Genomic DNA, 22,032 nt, shown 5'->3' with positions numbered 1-22,032 from the left:
ATGTACTATATATCGGTAAAATAGTCCTGATGCCTTTGCGCATTGAGTCCGGTTCCTCTATAACCGGCTACAGAACACACACATCTCGGAGCACACACACAGGTATCGAGGCACATACACACATCTCGGATTCGGATCAACGGCGAGATAACACGGTTATAGAGATGATCTCTGTACCCGGTAGTACAGATCTCGAGTCCTTGCGCATTTTGGTCGTATAATTAATTGTTTATTGGCAGTTTCTTTCAAAATTGATAGTTGTCCGTCTATATTTTTATAATATCCTAATTACACTAACACGTGTACTATACGTAGGAGTGTAAAAAAAAAACCGTTGACCCATCACCTGGTAGGGCACCCGGTTTTCACCCGCCACCCAAATCCGTACTAACCCGAAAACAGATCCGCCCCGCCACTGTTTCTACGCGGCCGGACTATGGGTGCAGGTTCTATGCTCAAACCCGACCCGTCAAGCCGCCCGACCCACACCATGTTAAAAACCGTTGACCCGCACAATTTCAAGACTCTAACTCTAACATTTTTGTATTTTGTTTATATTTTCTTTTAACTTTTGTAGAAATTTGGGAGATATGAACACAAACTTATGAGTTTAACATCAATTTTAAATATTCAAGTTTCAACATTGATCAAATATCAAGAGTTCAAATTCGAGGAGACATGTAGTCTATGCTGACTATTAACGTGATCCTTTATACCTTTTCTAAAATGATTGGTCTTAAGATCAACAACTCCAAAACTTCTCTCATCACTGGAGGGCTGAGTGTTGAAGAAAGTCATTTCTTAGCTAATATCATGGAGGTGAAACGTGTCCAACCTCCAGTCACCTACCTGGGACTGCCTTTAGTTTATGCCAGGTTTGGTATCAGGGAATGTCAACCTCTGATCGAAAAGGTAACAAGCAGTATTCAAAATTGAAAATCAAGATGCCTTTCTTATGCTGGCAGACTTGAACTGATCCACTCTGTCCTCTCTTTTTTCCATGTTTACTGGGCTAGGACTTTCATTCTCCCAATCTCTGTCCTAAATGAGATTACAAGAATATGTAATAAATTCCTCTAGAGTGGGCCTTCAATGGAAAGATGTATACATCACACAAGTAAGGGTAGAACTGCTCTAAGAAAAAAGGAAGGAGGACTCGGCATTATGGATTTGAGATTATGGAACAAGGCATCTTATCTTGGTCTTGATTTTAGACTTGTCTCAAAAGATAACTCTCTCTAGACAACTTGGACATGGAAAAATCACATTAAGAATAATTATTTTTGGCACCTCAAGATCCTAAAAGATTATTCATGGGTTTGGCGCTATATCCTGAAATCTAGGGATGATGCTAAGAAGTTCATCAAATACACCATCTCCAATGGTGAACTCACTCATGTTTGGTATGATCCATAGTGCTATGTGAATCTTTTTTTTTATTTGGCAGAAGCCAGGACTCACTTGCAAGTTCCTTTGGATGCAAAAGTTAGTTATTTTCTAACAGCAGGATCTTGGAATGAGATCGTTTTAAACCTTCCTCAAGGGCCTCTAAAGAACATGATCTTAGGAACCACTATCAATAGATTCTTACAGGTTGATAAGATTATTTGGACTCCTAGTTCTAATGGCATTTTCTCATCCAAGTCAGCTTATGAAGCCTTGCGAATTTCACGAGAGAAAGTGATATGGTATAACCTGGTTTGGGGCAAGCATGTCATGCCCAAATATTTGTTCACTATTTGGCAACTATTTGCAAATAGTTTGCCTACACAAGATAGGCTGGTTAAAAAGAAGGTTATTCAGACATCAAATTGTTGTTTGTGCAATACAAGCAGAGAGAACTCAAATCATTAATTCTTTGATTGCCATTACTCCTCCATCTAGAGTTGAGTCAAATCATATATAGGTCTCAGTGCTTTCACTACGACCTCGAATAGTGAGTGACATGAAATTATGAGAATCTCCAGATCCAACACATCATCAGTTGAGATTCTCAAAGCATTTGCCTGTGCCACGGTTAGTTTCATTTGGAATGAGCGTAACCAGGGAAGATTTGAACATAAGTCATAACCATGGCAACTGGTATGTACTTCTCTCATGAACTCCATGAAGGTTTATCTCTAGGGGCTTTTTGCAAACATGATTCTAAATTAGGATGCTAAACTCCTTATGGATAGACTTGGTATCATGGCTACCTATAGACAAAGTACTCCTACCAATTGTATCTGGATCAAGCCTGATGGAGACACAGTCAAGCTCAATTCTGATGCCTCTGTGACAAATGATCATGCTAGAACTGGAGGCACCATTCGAGATTGCAATGGAGATGTTCTTCTTGCTTACTCAGGTTCAGGAGGTACTAGGTTAGTTTTATATCAAGAACTGAAAGCCATCTATGATGGGTTACTTGGTTGTGAGATATTGCAAAAAAGGCAAATCTTAGTTGCTTTAGACTCCTTGAATGCGATTCATATTTTATTGGGCAAGGAAATGGCTCCTTGGTGTTGTTGGGATCTTCATGCTACCATTAAAGATGTAGTTTCTAGGATGCTTCATGTTGAATTCACACATGTATTTCGAGAATGTAATAGGGCTGCTGATTATTTGGCATCTGTAGAATCTTATAATGGCTATAACTACTTTGTACCTCCCTTTGAAGCTAGACTTCAAGCCATTGTGGGTGAGGACAAAGCAGGTCATTTGTATTTCATATTTAAAACTTATGAACAGGGGAGGGGGTGTTCTATAACCTCAAGATTTATTCAAAAATAGTTCAAATTCAATTTTCGAATTTTGGAGAAGATAAATCATTCATCCTTGTATTAATTTCGAATTCTTTTTAGTTTATATTTTATTATTTTGTACCATAGATCCTCGCTCCCATCTTCATTTTATCATGCTATGTAAAATAATCAATTTACAAATTGGTAAATCACAAGAAAGAAGTTTCAAATTTTCAGATATGGTTTTGGGTTCAAGTTCAAGTTTTTTATTTTTGTTTATTTTTCAATGATTGATTCCATTTTTTTCTCTATGCTGTGAATTGGAAAGATATTACTTGTAGAATTAGACAGTTTTTTTTTTTGGTGAAATTGGGTTAAAATGATAATTTCCACCTGACCCGGATGACCCGCCTAAAACCCGCCTTGTAAGCTGACCCAACAAGTCGATGATGGTACTAAGACATGACACTTCAACCCTCCCAGCCCTATCGAGGACCAATGGATTTGTATCCCCTAGACCCGCCCCACCCCGTATTACACCCCTAACTACATGTGAAAGTAATCAACAGTCATCAACTAATCTCTACTTTGAATCTAATGGCTCGTTTTCTACCATGTGCATTTCAATTGGCCATAGATTACCAAGAATGAGTTGATCACTTGGTTGAATGAGTTGATATTAGTTATGCTTTGTTAGAATTAGTTAATATTAGTTATGTCCTTGTTAGCAATTCGCCGAATTATTCGCGAATCAAATTTTTGAAGGGCAAAACGTATAATACTTCCGAATGTTCGAAAGATTTGCAATAATTCGCGATTTTTTGCCTTGAAACGAATAATACATATTTTACCGAATTTTTCAAATTTGGCTAAAAAAAAAAAAAAAGAATGAAAATTCGGTTGCATTTTTGTTATTTTTTATGTACTTTATGTCCCCACTCTTACTTTAAGTCCCCCACTCTTACATTTTTAGTGATAAATTAATCCAAATGCTTTGTTTTTATACTTTTTGGGCAATATTTAAATTGTCATGTCATGGTGTGTGTGTATTTTGAAATTTGATCGTTAATTTCAATCCAAGAACAAATAAATGAAAGTACCTATGTGGACCATTCAATTGGTTTTAATGTTTTTGTAGCTAAATTGTTTAGATATGTTTGTTATGTTGTAAAGAATGACAACTATTATTAATACTAGCAATCATGCACATGCTCTGCACGTGGTGAAAAAAAAATCTTATGGAAGCTTATGTGACGACTGTCTTTACCTTGGAAAAGTTTATTACTAAGGTTAGACAAATAAGCAAAACTGAAGGGGAAATCCATTGTACTTGGCACACAGAGTACAATGCGTTAACTGCAATGCACTTTGGAACTAAAACCAAAACATACCCATTAACCGGTATGAAGTAAAGAAACACCCACAATTTTTTTTTTTTTGAACAGCCAACAAATAACTACTTCCTTTATATCTTGAAGTTGGATATCAAACATACACAAAGAAGTGTTTACACAAAAGGACACACACACCGGGAAAAAAACTCGGTCATTACAATACCCATGATCCACTTCAATACCTACTACTTCCTTATAGTTATCTAGAGCTACCGGTGTTGCCTATCATACTAAAAAGAAAGTGTCACCGATTGCACAAGGACACAAGCTTAACTCGGGTCATTACGAAACAATGACCTTTGTCATCGACTACAAACGCCATTTATTGGTAAACCGGATCAATTCAAAAGGTATTTATCCGTGGCGATAGAGCAAATGTGCCCCAAGAGGATGTGTATACTTCTTGCGAATGGCTTGGAGCCCGTCCTCGCCGGTCATCGAGTGGAAGTGAGCCAACATCTTGGCACGCCCGTAAGCCGTGATTAAGAGAAACCAATGTGATGCTTCCGAGTTTCATCCCAATTCAAAAGGGGTTTTGTTCAAGGTACAACGCGGCAACATAGACTGCGAAGCATCTACCGGTGATGAATAGTACCAGATCAACTCATACCGTCAAGGCCAGCTCTGCCAAGAAGAATATCATGTTCTCCATCTCCTAATCGGACCACAACAACCTTTATATATATTGCACAAGGAAGCTAGACATATGGTGTTGGGACTGTTAAGCTCCATTCAAGCTTTCCTTAATCGGCTTCTCCATTACAAGTATCGTGGCTTTTGCCGCATGATGCAAACAAAGTCATTAACCTCGGGTGCCCAAATCTCCTCATATTTGCTTGCTATGAGCATGGCACTCATGCCTATTAACCGCAAAATCTTCCTTGAAACTGATCTCATGGAAAGGTACCGATCAACTATATAAACCGTAAGATATAGAGTTTCGGGCATGAGCTCAAACTTGTTGTGAACTTTAATTAACCATTCCACAAGAATATCCCTCATCTTCTCATTAATTTCATGCTAAGTATACATGTAAGCGTGAACTCATTTCGAATTCTCGGCAAGCTTGTAATATTTGTATATATCCTCTACATAGTCCACAACCGCCAAGTGATTATCGACATCTCGCATCAATATCGATAATGGCATCCTTTGGCTTATTGGTTATACCACAAGCAGCCTTTGCTTCGAAAGTAGTTAGAACTGATGTAAGGGTATGAACCTTCTTCTTTCTTCTGAAAGCTTCTTTTAGAAATCGTCTCTCTTAATTTCTGATTTTTCTTCTTCAATACCAATGTCGATGATCGGGACTAATCTCAATAGCCTTCTCGGGCTTTGGCCTCACAAAGAACATTCTTGAGCAACCTTCCGTATTGCAAGAACTTCTTTTCCAACAATATGACCATCAACAACCACAACAATTTGTTTCTTATTGTTATTCTCGAATGTCTCTTGTGGTTTGGAAATTATCTCAGGCACAGAAATTCCTCGTTCTTGGGCGAGTAATTGGGTTCACATCAATGCCTCTTCCATCAACACCTCTATTTGTTACATTTATGAGTGCTCGTCGATTATTTCCTTCAGGTGCACTAGCCTTGTGAGTTCCTCCACCTACAATTCTGCCCTCCTCCTCGGGTTGGTTCTAACAACAGTCTTGAACCCATTTCTTCGTTTTCTTGTTCTTGAAATTGCTTAGCACCAAAAATACACCTCCAAAAGTTTAAATCAATGATGATATTAGAATCGTGGATCGGAACCACCGCCTTCTTCTAACTTGAATTCGCCACCTTCTTTTCTCTTGTCCACTTCTCTCTTTCTTTCTCTCGCAAATAACAGTTCTTGTTCTTTGCGGTTGTTAAATTGAATGAAAGTAATTCAAACAGATGCACTATAAACTAATAATGGTAGATGTGTTTTAGTACTACTCACTTGCACCATTTGGGGAGATGTATACAATTGAATTCCTCTTTATTAGTAACCATTCCCTTTCCAAGCAAGCTTTGAACATCTCCTTTTGCTAATTCGAACTTAGAAGTTGTTAAAGCCGCGGGTGGCTCTTTCTCTTATCAAATGGGGTCTTGAGTTAGCCTCCTAGCTTGTGGCCAACATGGAATGACTGGAATGCTTCGCAAACTCCTTAACGAAACATAGTGATATGGTTCATCTTTACAAGCCTAGTACTTCTTTGGTCCTTTCTTGATGTTACCCGATATAAAAATAATTGAGTCTTTGTCACATCTTTGAAACTTTTGGTTTTACATATAATTCCTCTAAGGCTACTGCAAAATAAGGTACCATGTTGTTCTAGACAATTAAAATAAGTTGAAGATAATTGATTGAGTTTCGAAGCATACTTCCGGAAGAAGTCTCCAACTCCCTTCCGCCGGGACATTTGAATCCCAAAGATTCAAAGAACTCAAGAACATTCTCATGAGGACCCCGGTACACAATATGTCCATCGAGAGTAGAACAATGTCATCAAAGAGGTTATAAGTTTCAGGTGCGGTGAAGAAGAGCAATCATAGCAGTTCCACCAAGAATGTGGACGGACCGCCTGAAAGTCGTTCACAATCTGAAAGTCGTTGAGTCGCCCGTGCCGTGGATATCTCATCCATGAAAAATGCTTTTGCTGGTCCCACAAGCATCTCTCCTACATATAACAATCATAGTGTAGATTATTGACCCAAATCGGGAGTAGCTCATGCTTAATAGTGAAAGAATCGAAAGCAGATTGATTTGTTCTACACTGTGGTAACACGTTTCTTCCGCCACCGAGAAACCCCTTATCATTACATTTCCCACCATGGTATCGGCACATATATCTAGTCCCAAAAATCTGAAGATTTAAGACGAAATTAATGAGGAAAAACTCGAACACTTGGTGCTTCCAAAACAACCATTTATCGTAACAGAGAAATGCATATAGAACCTGTCCCCCACTTACCTTGAGAAAGTATTCAATTATAACATTTTCTTTTCGACCTTCCAAAGATGCTGCCTACTCAAGTGGGGTGAGGATGGAAACAAGCATAATGAAAAATGATTCAGAACCATTGGATTCTTAAGAAAAAAGACGATCACAACAAACAAACGTAAAAGTTCTTCTTGAAGACACCATAAGAAAGAGCTTAAATATAAAACGTCTCTCCCCCAAAAAAATTTAAGAAACAATCAAACGAGCCTTTGAACAAACAAAAGAAGAATCCTGATTTCACCTTCATAAACACATCAATATCCGGGTCCGGCTTAATATTTGCCACTTTCTCTCTTCGGATAACTCGGCCCAGATATCTCAGAATAATTCCAATTAGAAACAGAGAACTCTTTTCATATAGAGAAAATATTTTTCTCATTACTCTGTTGCATCACTTGACACAATTATTTAGAAGTTGAAGTTACCATATCGTGCTCCAACCCCTTGGCATCTTAAGGAAAATGCTAAGGTTTCTCTCAATCATTTCTCCAATGTAGAGATCATCCCGACTTACATAAGCGAGAATTCCTCCATGAGAACAAATTCATCCATTCCATGTCCATTGTAGGTTATTCTTCCCGAAACCCGCAACCACGAGAATGGAAACCAAACTTTGATTCATTTAATGTATTGTGAATTAGCTGCTCACAAAACCTTTCAGAAATCTACTTACATGTGAACCTCGACTATGCTAAAACCACTCTACATGTGAACCGACTACATGTGAATCTGCATTGACATTCCCAGCTATGTCCAAAATCTTATTAAAGATTGAAGTGCAAGCATCATATGATTTGATGCAATCATCTCCACCATTTTTCACGCAACAACACTTCAAGATTAATCTACAAGTCTAACATAATCATAGTGAAAAGTATAGAAGAAAGCTTTCTATATTCATTCGTAGAGAGATCAGTTTGGATGCTCCTTCTAAAATCTTTTCATCTCGGATGAACTCAAAAAAATAATAATAATGAAGTGGTGTCAACGACCAAATCCCGTCGTCATAAATGATGTATCTTGAAATGGACAAACATCTAGGACTTCAAAACACTAAAACTACAATGATGTCTATGTAGTCCGAGAATTGTTATTACCGGGAGTAGTATTAAGAAAGTGGGGAAGACTTACCACATAGTTCTCTTGTTAAGCTTCGCATTATGGAACCATTCCATTAATACTTGGGACTCTTGGATAATTTTCATTTGTAAGGCATAGTCCGTGGAAGCCTTGTACTGAACTACTGAATCAATAAGTCCATTGCCAATGGCGAATCCCTGTTTGGCCACATAATTTGGTTATGTAGGTCCACGATTGGGAGTGACAACAACAAATTCATAATTAATCAATAAGAGAAGTACCTTGATTTATATGAATCCCTTCTTTCTCTTTGTAATCATTTTATTTTGAAGTCATCGGGCTATTTTGGAAATTATTTGCAAATACAAAAAATCGACACCATTATCACCATTAAGAAAAGAAAAGCAGTTCATTGAAAATTAGGACCAAACCTTTAAAACAGCAACACTCAAAAACATTGGAATGATATATGAGAAAAAACAAAGGTATGTTAAGAGATGAATTTACATGAACTGTGGGAAATAAGATTAAAATTCTCAGGGCATCTCCAATGGGGGGTGTAAAATTACACCTCCACCTAGGCTCCATGTAGGTGCCATTAGGATTTTACACCTCTAATTGTATAGTATTGTATAGCTTATAAATATCCACACTCTATACTCTCCAATGGAAGAGTGTAAAAATAAATAAATTTTAAACTGGGACGTCACTCCAAGTGACGTCCCTCTTTAATTTAAACTGGGACGTCCGAGTTAAAAAATTACTTTAGAATTAGAAAGGGACATTACTCCAAGTGACGTCCGAAAATTATTTCACTCAGACGTCAGTTCGAGTGTCGCCCGGGTTTTTTATTAACTAATAGCGAGAGGAGAAATTCCCCCCCCCCCCCTCTCTATTAGCTAATACACTATTACCTACGGTATAGCACCCCCATTGGAGAGAGTTTTTTTATATTTGGAGTGTAAAATTTCCACTCTATACGGTTTACACCCTCCATTGGAGATGCCCTCAGTAGACAATCTTCATGGTAGACTATAAAAGTGATGGTCAGAATTCACTCACCCAATTCGAATCCATCTGTTAAAGAAAAAACTGATTTTATCGATTTCAAGGAGAGTGGCTTTTTCAGGGGATTTGCAAGCAAAGAATTGGGAAAAAGTTTCAAATCTACGAGCGAGCTCTCTTTTACTGTTTGCAAAAGAGGTGGGAGACGTAGAGTCGAGATTGAAACGGAAAGGTTTTCGTGAATTTATTTGTGGTAATTAAAGTCTTAGTTTATTAAATAACGCAATTATTGCTAATTAAATAGCATTAATAGTAATGCGTACAAATGAGAATGGTGTGGATTTGGTTTTCTAATATATTCCCACATGAAAAGACTGATTAGCCCTATTTAAAGGTGTTAATCAATTGTTTTGTTTAAGGACAATATCGGTACTGAAAATTTATAAACACATAAAAAGACTAAGTAGTCCTCATTAATAAATAGCTAGTCATCTGATTTTATTATTCATCAAGGGTATTATGCGTCAGAAAAAGTCCCGGATGAATTTAAGAGGCCACGATCATTATAGATATACTAGTAGTAGAGATTTACTAACACAATATCACAAATTTTTGCAACCAAACGTTTAAACCGCGTATTAATTAAACACTGCATAATTGTCGTTTGGCGAATTTTTGACCGAATATTTGACCGTACCGTTTTTTTGAATCACCGAATATTTTGGGCCCTTGAAGGCAAAGTTGTATAATTATTAAAAACTCAGACTGTGAGCTTATTTTTAAGTAGGCTTTTTTTGTAACCTAAAACAGGGAACGCTTGAACGGTTGGGCCTGATTCTCAGATCACGCGCCAACCAACATCGCCTTCACCTCAAGTAGCGTGTAAACACGGCTTGAGAGATAAACTCTAAACCTCCTTGAACCGATGTAAGATGATACTTTGTATGTTTCAAGTATGCTTACATGATTGTTTGATTTAAATTTTCATATTGTTTTTAAATTCACGCATAAGGGTGATCCCGAGCCACATAATAACCATTGGGAGGTCATTACCCAATGTAGATAAACTGGATGTTGCTTGTTACTTGAGGCCCAACCAAATAAACAAATTAAAATCAACCAACTAGAGCCTAAAGTAGTCACGCTCCTCTAGAAAAGGACAAAAATATAGCTACGATGATTTAGAGAAATCAGTTACCAGATTTCGGTGGACCAACTACCTTTCTTACTCCCTTCCCCCAGATTTATTGTGAGTGAGATTCATGGTAGTACACCACTTGGTGAAGTGATTTCTTACTCTTCTAAGCCATGTAGTAGATCCATCCTAGTTTCGAACCAAATTGTTTGTTTGAATACGGCATAGTAATCTATAGACCAAGCAAATATTTTCAAAATTCCAAATTGCAAAAAATGAATTTTGATTGTTTGAGCATCTAATGTATCGTTTGCGCATTTTAAGGTAGTTTTGCTAGTATTGCTAAAGTGCATGATATTACGTTCAAACACTACAAAGTTTAGCGAGCATAAAACTTACTCACGTGGAGAGCACGTCATCTTAGACAATCTCCGATTTCTCATCCCCCACCTTCTATGATGGCTGATGAAGTCATGCAAGCTGAAGAGCCTCTCTCTAACTTCTACACACCGTTGTAAGATGAACCTCCATCTTGTATACAACTCACACCGCTCACGAGTGATTTTCGCACTCGACCAAATGTGTTCAATCTTCTACCCATTTTTCACAGGTTTGAACATGAGTTACTATACGAACATCTATGCCGGATACATGAAGTATGCAATACTTTCCACCATCCGGGCGTCACCGTCGATCAAATGAAGCTATGAGTGTTTCCTTTCACTCTAGCTAGTAAGAGTCACACATGACTTCTTTCTCAGAAGCCCAATTCCTTTGATACATGGGAAAAGGCTATGTTCTCCTTCATGAAGAAGTATTTTCCACCGAAGAAAATAGAAGAGATAAAAAGTAAGATACAGTTCTTCAAATAGAGTCCGAGTGAGACATTTTTCGAAGCATGGGATAGATTCTCTAACCTACTCCATTCATGTCCTTACCATATACTAGAAAAATCCACTCTTGTCCAATGTTTCTTTAAAGGTCTTCTCTAAGAACACAAAGTAACCCTCGACATCATGAGTAATGGTAATTTTTTGGATAAAGGTGCAACCGAAGCTTTAACCTTTCTTGAAAACCAAGCTGAAAAGAGTACCCATGCCATTGGGGTGATATAAACAATTCTAGAACAGCCCAACCCAGTACATCTAAAGATAGTGGTATTTTTCAGGTGAAATCCGATCTGGAAATCAAAACTTTAATTGAATCCCTCACAAAAAAGATAAATGCCCTCACAACCAAACAAAAAGACCAAACTCCTCATCTTGTCATGAACATAAATACCTCACCATACAATTTCTATTTAAGCTTAAATCATATAGATATCACTCGTCCCTTTCTCACAAATATATCATCACTTCCACCAGAAGAAGTCTGTGCTTTCAATATACCAAATGCACCATAAAGGCAACACCCTAATTTCGCATGGACTAATAATCCACAAACACAACCACCTCCAAGTTTCAATAACCACATAAAACCACCAAATACATTCAGATAAGGACAATGTACATATAACAATCAGAATATAGCATTGGTGCCATCCCAATTTAAGCAGAACTATCAAAATCCACCTATCAATAATCAAAGAGACCTAGTTCCAGCTACACCACCAACTAGTGTCCAAACAGATAAGCTCACCGAGATAATGTTATCGGTCATGCAATAACAAATTGAAATCCTAGCATCCATGCAACAATCTCTAAACTTGTTAGGCAAAGACAAAACCCAGATAAGTGTGTTCCCAGGACAAGCAATCCCAAATCCTAAACCCAACAAACACAGTCTTCGAAGCAACAAGTGATGTGAACGAAGCTGGAGCACAAAAACTTCTTCCATAAGTATTGTCTACGAGGATTAAATCCTTTTTTCCATGATGTATTCCTTCTCCTTTTCTTTCCATTCCATTTTTTTCTTAAAAGAAATACATCAATAAGGTAACTGGACCTTCCATTTGGAGTGTGTGGTTGTAAGTGCCGAAGCCTTAGTCTATGTATATCTCATATATTTTTTGTAAAACACTTTTTTACTCGTCGTTTGAGTAAGTATGAACCTATGAAGCGAGTATATAATTTTCCTTTTCTTTATTTTACATTTCTTTTTCAAAATAGTTTTTTTCCGTTCTATTAATGCAAGATTCTCGATACATCATTAGTCATGTGATTTTCCAAAAACAAAATGGGAAATGGATTCTACACAGACCAACCCCTAGAAAAATGCAATCTAGGGGCGGTTTGAAATCTGTTTTGCTTATTAAGGGTCGCCTATATCACCGCGCTATTTGCACGGGTCAGGACATTCCATGTCATGCACAGTAAATCCCCCAACTCGAGTAGTTGAAGCTCTGTCTGTCTAGATTGGGTTCGCCCTAGAACTGACACAAAAGTTGCCTAAGATTACTATTATGGCATATATGTTTTCAAAAATTAGCGTTTAGAATCATGACTTTTGAGTATGAGTATCTTAAAATATCTCTCCATAGTTTACAAAACTAGAGGATATAAAAATGAAAATTATACGCCCCGGAGTAACCAAAATGATATCGGATTCAAGTATAATTTTATCTTCTTGTCAAAACCTCTATATGGTTAGAGATATCTTTTGCTTGGGAAGACCAATTAAAAAAAAAAAAAAAACCCAAAAAGTGCACTGCGTCTCCGTTTATCCGATGTTAATCGTAATTCTCTGGATGTGAATGGTACCGTCCCCTTCAAACCCCAAAAAACATTTTAGTGGAAGCTTTCTATGATAAGATTATTGCGGATCTTGATATGGATTTTGAGTTATCTGCTCGTTAGAAAGTAGTCATTGGGTGCTTATCGGTGGAACATGCGAAAAATTTCCTACTTGCTATTCCAATGGAGGGACTTGGACATCGTATGTCATAGGTAGAGTATCGCGCCATTCTCCGATACCGTCTTATGATTCCTCTGTACTCTGATGGTGGTCTTTGCCCTGTATGTGATAAGTGCTCAAAAAGTGCTATTTAACCATCGATTATGCCTCTTGTTTAGCTATCTTAGTGGACTAATAGTATTTGTAAGTTATGTTTTATGATTCTATAGGTCAAAGAGAGAGTTTTGTGGAATATTAGAGAAAATGGGGTAAAACGGAGCAATTCGGAGCATTAAGGATCACATGGGAAGCCCGTGGACAATCATGGAGAAGGCCAAGGAATTGGAGCAATTAAAGATGCGACTTGGACCTATTTTAAAGCCTATTTGGAAGCCCAAGGCTAAAGGATTCATTGCTTGGACCAAAGCCCGCAAAAGAGGATAGAATGATAGAGCAGAAGAGACAAAATAGGCTTACGCGTCTAGGACGCATGGATCGAGCGTCCAGACGCATTGATTGCGTCTGAGACGCATGAATAGTGCATCTAGACGTATGAATCGACACTGTAGCCAATTCATTCTCAGTTTTGGAGATGAAGTTGGACTCTGAAAGAAGTCTATTTGTATTAGGAAACAAATGACGGTTTGGAATGCTTCCAGAGCTCATTGTAACCTCTATAAATAGAGGACCTAAATGCCTCATGTAATTTGCCAATTCACTTATACTCTTGTCTCCAGAACTTGAGGCAGAGAGAGATTAATAATAAAAGATCAGTTTTAACTAGCTGAGTCTTAATAAATTAGTCTTTCTAGTCTTATGTTCTTCGACTCTTCCTTTTCTCGTTCTTCGTGTTCTTCCTTCTTTATGGAAGACTAATCTTCTCCTTCAAGGGAGGAGATGAAGCTGATGCTTAAGGTTTGTTGATTCTTTTGATTCATGGTGTTCTTCAATCATGCTAGTTCTTTATGTTTTTAGTTATTAGTTCTATTGCCCACACCAGGGGATGGAGGTATAGATTAAAGTTTTTATTTATTGCAATCGAATATCATGCTAGTTTAGGGTTTTATTTATTGCAATTGAATATTTGCTAATGACATGCTTTTATTTATTGCAATTGAATATAATGCTAGAATAGGGTTTTATTTATTGTAATTGAATATTACACTATTATTCTCTACTTTTCTTCTAGTTGTGTAGTGTTTTAGAGTAAGGGAAGTATTCCTTGTGTTTGCCTTAGATGGTGATTCGTTGAATAGCTGCCTAAGCTCACATAAAAGAAAAGAAGATACTAGTAACATGAACATAGGAACAACCTTAAGTAGAGTTATTTGTTAACGATGTTTTGTCCAAGAGGGCATCGGCAATCGCTCGATTGCCTTATTGTAGTCTACTTGTGAGAACAACCATGAAGCAAAATGTCATTGAATCAAAAGTATTGGTGGATTCTAATCTCTTGAATTCTCTTTCTTATAAATTCTCAATAGTTTAGTTTAGTTTAGTTTAGTTTAGTTTAGCATTAGAATCTATAATATCTATAATCATAGTTTTTAATCCCTCAAACCCCTTTCCAAATCCTTCACATAACATACACTTAAAAGTTGAACGATACCCTACTCATCCTTTACTTATTGAGGGATAATTAGGTTTTGATACGCTTCTATTTTGTTCAACGACCATCATCTATCTACATCATCCACATCTCATCTACACACAAAAAGAGGCAAGGTCAAATGGCGCCACTGCCGTTTTAAGTTGTTTATGTTTAACGTTTTCTTTCAAGATTAGAAGTTTGGATCTTGAGGTAGTTTTAGCCGCATCATCCATCCTTTTGAGAAAGAGAGAAGCTTGAAGGACATCTCGAAGTTAAGATCTACCATCCAGGTTAATCGAATCTTCATTCTTTTTATTTCATTCTTAGTATAGTTGCATCGTAATTTATTTTTATTGCTTCCTTAGTATAGTTGCATCGTAGTTCAGTTTTACTACTTTCTAGTATAATTACATTTAGGACCTTTTCAACAATTGAAGTTGTAAGCCAACACAGCTAAACATCAAACTCTAGTGTTTCTTGTCTGAATCTTGACAAACGGACTATCGTCTGTGGGCCGTGGTACTTAAGCAATCCAAGTGATTCACCATAACCCTAGAAGAGACAGCTTTAGACAACGGGCGAGATACTAGCTACAAAGCCCAACCCAGTTGAAGGAAAGTAGTTTTGCATTTTAGTATAACTTAGAATAGTTGCATATTAGTTTTTCATCATCTTTGCATAACATTTTCTAGTGTATGCCCCGTTGTCCATATCATCATCTGGTAAGAACACAACAGTGAACAAGGTTCCTATCTAGTGTAGCCAATACTGTGAAGTCTGTTCGGGCACTTCCCATGCAACTCTAGAATGTCCTGGTTACTATCAACATGCATCAGTTGGAGAGTACAATATAAACTCATTTCATAGGCCCAACCAAGGTGGTAATAACTTTCAAGGTAATTATTGGAGGCGAGCTGGACCCCGGTTCTCAAGATCAAAGTTATATTCCACAGACAAGTCAAGCTTCACAGTTGGTCCCTCAACAATAATTATACTCTCAACAGAATTCCAATACAAGTGGAGAGTTAGTGCCTGATCTTAGGAGAAATTATGCCGCACCTGCCAACCTGGAGAATGCTATTACACTTTGCTATCACAGAAAAATCAGAAGTTTGAAAGTGTTCTAGAGCTTATTGCACAATCTCAGCTCACTCTCCAACAATCTCAGGCAAGTAAATGTTCTAGAATGGAGTCTTTAGAAGCTAAGGTCGACCAACTCACCACTGCTTTGTCTGTAAAGACAGAAACCACTCAACCTAGCTTATTGGAACCAATATCAATGAGTGAAGATATATGCCATATTGGGACAATTTCTAGTACTGATCACCTCCATGATCATGTCAGCTCAGTTACTACTCTCAGATCAGGATTGAAGATAGACAACAAGGTTGACTTACTTTCTCATGATAACATTGCTACAGAGCAATCGGTCAAGATTTCAAATGAAGTTCAAAAGGAAGTGGGAGAAATCCTTTCAACTCCCATTTGTCAAGCTAACCAAGACAAGATATGCAAGAATGCCAAAGAGAAAGAAGAGCAGACACATGCTGATGTGTTTGTACCAAAGGCACCTTTTCCTATGTTTTTTGCTCAAAGCAAAAAGGACAAGCAATTTTTAGAGATGAAGGAGGAATTTGAGAAAGATAACATCAATATCCCCTTTCTCAACGCGATCAAGTAGTTGCCATCATATGCCAAATTCTTGAAGGATGCATGCAACATAAAGAGAAGTGCTCATGTTCCAAAGCGAGCGTTTCTAGCTGGACAAACAACATCTATTATCTATCAGCAAGCTCCAGTCTAGCTCAAAAACCCAGGAAGTCCTATAATATTATGCAAGATATGAGAAAAATTCACGGGTAATGCTCTTTTAGACCTTGGTGCTAGTGTTAATCTCTTGCCATATCATGTGTACCAAGCGTTGGGCCTGGAGAACCTAAAGCCTACAAAAGTCAAATTGAAGTTAGCTGACCGTTCTACCAAGATTCCCAGAGGCATAGTTGAGGATGTTCTTGTTCAAGTAGCCGATTTCTACTATCCAGTGGATTTCATTGTGATAGACACCAAGGAGGCCTTTGATAAAATTCCAATTATTCTAGGCCGACCTTTCCTTGCTACTGCAAAAGCTTTGATAAATTGTCACAATGGTGAAATGAAGATCAACTTTGGTAAGATGTCCATGGACATAAATATCTTTCACTTGTTGCATAAGGATTATGATGACACCGAAGGTGGAGAGGTGTACTTTCTTGATAGCATGATACAAGAATCCTTCCCATTCGAAGATATAATTGAGAGTGCTCAATCTACAGAAAAGTGTGATGAACTTAAGAACCCCACCACAGAGGCGTTGCTAGCCATGTTCTTGGAATCTCTGTAGAAAATTCAGGATTTAAGTGAGCATAATGGAAAATTGGCAGAGAGAGTATCATACCTTAAGAAGATGAACTCTACATTTCAGGATGAACAACAGACTTCTTCCCAGAAAAATCAGTTACTAGAGAATCAACTTAAAGAAGTTTTGGAAAAACAACAGAATCTAGAAACTGAAATGAGTATTCTGAAGCAGAAAGTGTACCATATTGATAAGAAGCATTGCACTGTTGAAGCCTTTTCTACACCATCATTGTTTGAACGAGAGAAGTATGTGATAAGCATGTAAATGTTATATTATTTACGACCAACTTTATATTAGTTAATCCGTTTATTTTATTTGTTTGATTAAATTAGTGCATTTTCGGTGATTTTGCAGGAAATCGAAATAATGTATGAAAGTGTGGTAAAAGCGTAAATTATTCACTGAATACATGTGTTGCAGCAGTAGAAGGATGGGCCACCCTTAGTTGGACCTTAGTAATAGAACAAGCTTGTGAGCTATGGGCCAATATCTAAAGTCTAAAATCGCATGACTAAAGGATGTGCTGAAGACCGGACCATGTGCACCCATGTTCATCTAATTAGACCAGCCCATAACCAAAAACATCAAAGCCCACACAACTAACTAATGGCTAGACCATTTCTTGTCCACCCGAAAGCACGGTAGTAACCCTCGGTTTCCTTCTCGGTTTCCTTCTCCATCGCGACCAAACTTGAAATCCCTCAAATCCCCATGGATTTTTTATCCGGACCAAAAAGAGAACCTTTCCAAAGATAAAAAGAAGTCGTCGATCCCATACCAAAAGGAAGGAGTTTCCTTTTGGGGAAAACCGGCGAATAAGGAGAGAACACGCAGGGGAAAAAGAGGGGAGCTACCGGGTCGAAGGTGAAAGGAACGCTACAAAGAAGAAGAATAAGCGTCGTCTCTTGGCTGAAAGTGGTGTCGCGAACACAGCAGATGAAGAGAGAGGCTCGGCGGGTTCCGGAAAGCAGAAAAAGGCGATGAAAGTGGAGGGCGTCTCTTGGGGAAGCGTGGCGTAACACAGCTGTGAAGAGAGAGGTTCTTGGCGGTGCTACGAAAGCACGACCGGCTTTGGAACCAAGGAGCAACAAGAGAGGACTTCACAAAGGCTATGGTTTTGTTAAGGGAGTTTTATTTCTTACGTTTTATGGTTCCAGTTATTATGTGTAGCTAAACTATAAGCTAGGGCTTAGAGGAAGCCCTAGACTTGCGTAGGTTTTATATATCTTGTTTAAGTGATTTCTTGTTCTCGAAGTTAAAGATTCATTGATTGTTTTCATATTGATATTAGTGGTTTACCTTCATTGATTATATCTTGCATGTTATGCCATGACTTGACTAGTTAATAGTTGGATTAATATTCTGTTTTTATCAAAGCATCATTTTTATCATTTACATAAACTTGTGAGAAGTCGTGCTGTAAGAAGACGATTTTTGCTAGGAGTTTATATTCTCGTTTGTTGAAACTCAATCAAACCCATATGTAGATGTATAAAAGAGTTTAACGTTCACATCTTCGAAAGCTAGGGTTACCTTTCCCTCGTGCTACTCGTAATTAAAAGAGAACTTTGAATTAATTGAATTAGGATAACTTACAACGATCTAGGGTGGATTCAATGCCTTAGTAGTCTCTCCATTGATAATTTAATATAAGTTCTATAGTTTTCATAATTAAGTTAAATAGGACTAGTTATTAGTTAATCAAAACTTCATAAACCAATATAGTTCGGATTAGGTTAAGTAGTATTTTAATATTCAATTGTTCCTAAATAGCAATCCCTGTGGGATCGACCTCGTTCTTGCGCACCTATTACGATATACCTCGTGCGCTTGCGAATATTAGTATAATTCAAATAGGATTTAATCAGCCTGTTTATTTAGGCCGGTTAAATTCCTATCAAGTTTTTTTGCCATTGCCGGGATTGTAGTAGTACAATTGAGTTTTAAAGTTTTATTTATCGTGATTCGGTAGTTTAAGTTTAGTCGTAGTTATATTATTTCATAGTTTACGTATCTAATTTTAGTTATTTTTGCAGATAATTAAGCATAGATTTCTTCTTACAAGGGATATTCGTGACTTTGTTGTGGACGTTGTGAATTGCTTGCTGTCGTCACCCGCGTCGCAAGTAGCCCTCGAAGCTCTCACCGAGGTACGCGTTTTTCCTTTGTGGGGTTGAATTTTGTTTGTTTTAAGTGGGTTGTGCTTGTTTTATTGTTTCTTGCATTTAGGGAGGTTAAATCACATTGACCAGCCTTAGGCATCTTGGATTAGGGACGGGTTTTAGCCCGCTCACTAGGAAAAAAACTTTTTTACGGCGTGGATCGAGTGGATTGTGCTTTTGCACAAGAACCGGAATCGTGTGATTTGGGTTTAGGAGCAAATATATATTAAACAAGTTTTAAAATTCAATCTGGTTTGTAATTTTTGTTTGGTATTGTTTGTGTGAATTATGCATCTTTGATTAGAGTCTTAGGTTTTAGAAGTAGTTTATGGTAGTAACTTCGGTCGATAACACACCTGTTACACCGTTTGATCCTGAGATTGAACGCACTCTCCTTAGGAGAAGTAGGCATCCCGAATTAGAGGTACCCGAAACTTTTGTTGGCAATACACCAATTTTTGGTGACATGGAGGGTAATAACAATAACGTGGTTGCCCAAGTACCTAGATCTATTAAGGAATATATATATATCCTACTAGGACAACCCGACCATCTTGCATCGTTCCCCCTGCAACCAATGCTAATCACTTTGAGTTGAAGCCCAATCTGGCCGGGGCTCCTTCCTAAGTTTAGGGGAACGGAAGAGGAAGACCCATATCTTCATGTGAGGGAATTTGAGGATATTTGTGGGACTATTAAGCTTCAACAATTTAGTGACGAAGCTATAAAATTAAAATTGTTCCCTTTTTCTCTTAAAGAAAAAGCCAAGAGTTGGTTTCACACTCTCCCATCAATTCCATAACGGGATGGGAAAAGTTATGCATTGTGTTTTTAAAGAACTTTTTCCCTAATCATAAAGCGATTTGCTTTTAGAAAAGACTTGTCATCTTTTTTGCCAAACCGATGGAGAGTCATTATGGAAGTGTATGGAGAGGTTTAAGGACATGCTTTTGCAAAGGTGTCCTAACCACGCCCTAGAGAACGGTAGGCTAGTGCAGATTCTCTATGAGGGTCTCGATTTTAATTCTAAGGCTATGATTGAGACCATGAGTACTTGGGGATTTCGTGATAAGATCGTAGAAGAAGCGTGGACCTTTTAGAAGAAGTCTCGAGAAGGTCCGGCAATGAATGGAAACTAGTCGTGAGCCTAAGAAGGTGGCTAGTAGTACTACTACACGAAGGGTTTGTTCAGCGTTGACAAGGAATTCGACCTAAACGCTTTAGGATGGCGCTTTAATTAGAAGAGTTGAAGCTCTCGAGCTAGAAAAGAGACAAAGTCTCTAGCTCCGATGCCAATCTTGAAGTCCCCGGGTGTCCGTTGTGTGAAAGTCTTGATCACGCGTTAGATAATTGCCCCGTGTAAATGCACAAGTCAATGCTTTTAATTCATACCAAAAGCCAGGCAATAATCCTTTTTCTAACATGTATAACCCTGGATGGCGTAACCATCCCAATTTGTCTTGGTCTAAAGGTATACATTAGGGAGGCCCCGTGGTTAACTCAAACCCAGTGCCACAGTATGCACCTCAACCACCTAAACTTTCACCTATAGAAGAGGCCATTGCTCAATTAACACAAAACACCATGAAATTCCAGGACACAACGCAACAGTTTATGCAAGCCCGGTCAAAACGGGCTACTCGGGATAATGCTCGAAGCCATTAGGAAGATTGAAATCACCATAGGTCAAATTGCTAATACTTTGAATGAGAGAAACAAGGGTAGGTTTCCTAGTCAACCAGTAGCTAATCCGAGGAGTCAGTTGGAAATAAGTTCTAACTTAAACCAGGCTCACCAGGAGCAAGCCAAGGCTATCACTGTTCTTAGGAGTGGAAAACGTGTTGATAATAGGGTTGAGATGTCTAAGGACGCTGAGGTCAGATCTGATCCTATAGAATGTGAGAAGGAGGAAGGTGAGGTGAGTGAATCTAATAGTCATAATACTTCTAAGAAGGGTGTAGAACCTTCTACTTGCCGGGAGACTAACCCCGGCCATCTTATATACCTAAAGCTCCTTTTCCCCAACGTTTGATTCCGGCTAAGAAAGGTTCTAATCTTAATGAAATAATGGAAATGTTTAAACAAGTTCAAAGAAATATTCCGTTACTTGATGCTATAAAACAAGTTCCTTCCTACGCCAAGTTTCTTAAAGATTTGTGTACACAAAAACGTAAGTTGAATGTGCACAAGAAAGCTTTCCTAACTGAGCAAGTGAGTTCTATTATCCAAAACCAAACTCCGCCTAAGTTTCGAGATCCAGGATGCCCTACTATTTCTTGTGTTATTGGTGATCATATGATTGAGAAAGCATTACTTGATTTAGGAGCTAAGCGTTAATTTGTTGCCTTATTCAGTTTATTTACAATTTGGGTCTTGGTAAGTTGAAACCTACATCAATTACTCTCGCAATTGGCGATAGGTCTATTAGGATTCCACGTGGTGTTGTTGAGGATGTTTTGATTCAGGTTGATAAATTTTATTTCCTCTGTTGACTTTGTTGTTCGGATACACAACCTGTTCAAGATCCTAAACACCATATTCCGGTCATTTTAGGTCGTCCCTTTTTTAGCCACTTCTAATGCTATCATTAACTCGTCGAATGGAGTGTTAAAACTTTCTTTTGGTAATATGACTACAGAACTTAATGTGTTTTAATGTGGGTCAAGAACCTCCCCGAACCCGATGATTTTTGGGAGGTTAATCTTATTGATAGTATAGTTCACGAGACTTTCTTGGAG

At 37.9% G+C, this 22,032-nt stretch overlaps 1 pseudogene; it reads right to left on the bottom strand.

Annotated features, from left to right (window-relative positions):
- Window positions 1–4,599: 4,599 nt before the first annotated feature.
- On the bottom strand, window positions 4,600–5,523 carry LOC147503568 (G2/mitotic-specific cyclin S13-6 pseudogene; annotated as a pseudogene).
- Window positions 5,524–22,032: the final 16,509 nt, after the last annotated feature.

The sequence above is a fragment of the Coptis chinensis genome, chromosome 4, assembly GCF_015680905.1.
Source record: "Coptis chinensis isolate HL-2020 chromosome 4, ASM1568090v1, whole genome shotgun sequence".
In the NCBI taxonomy this organism is placed as follows: domain Eukaryota; kingdom Viridiplantae; phylum Streptophyta; class Magnoliopsida; order Ranunculales; family Ranunculaceae; genus Coptis; species Coptis chinensis.
Note: the sequence above shows the minus strand (reverse complement) of the source record. Positions and strands in the feature narration are given on the sequence as shown.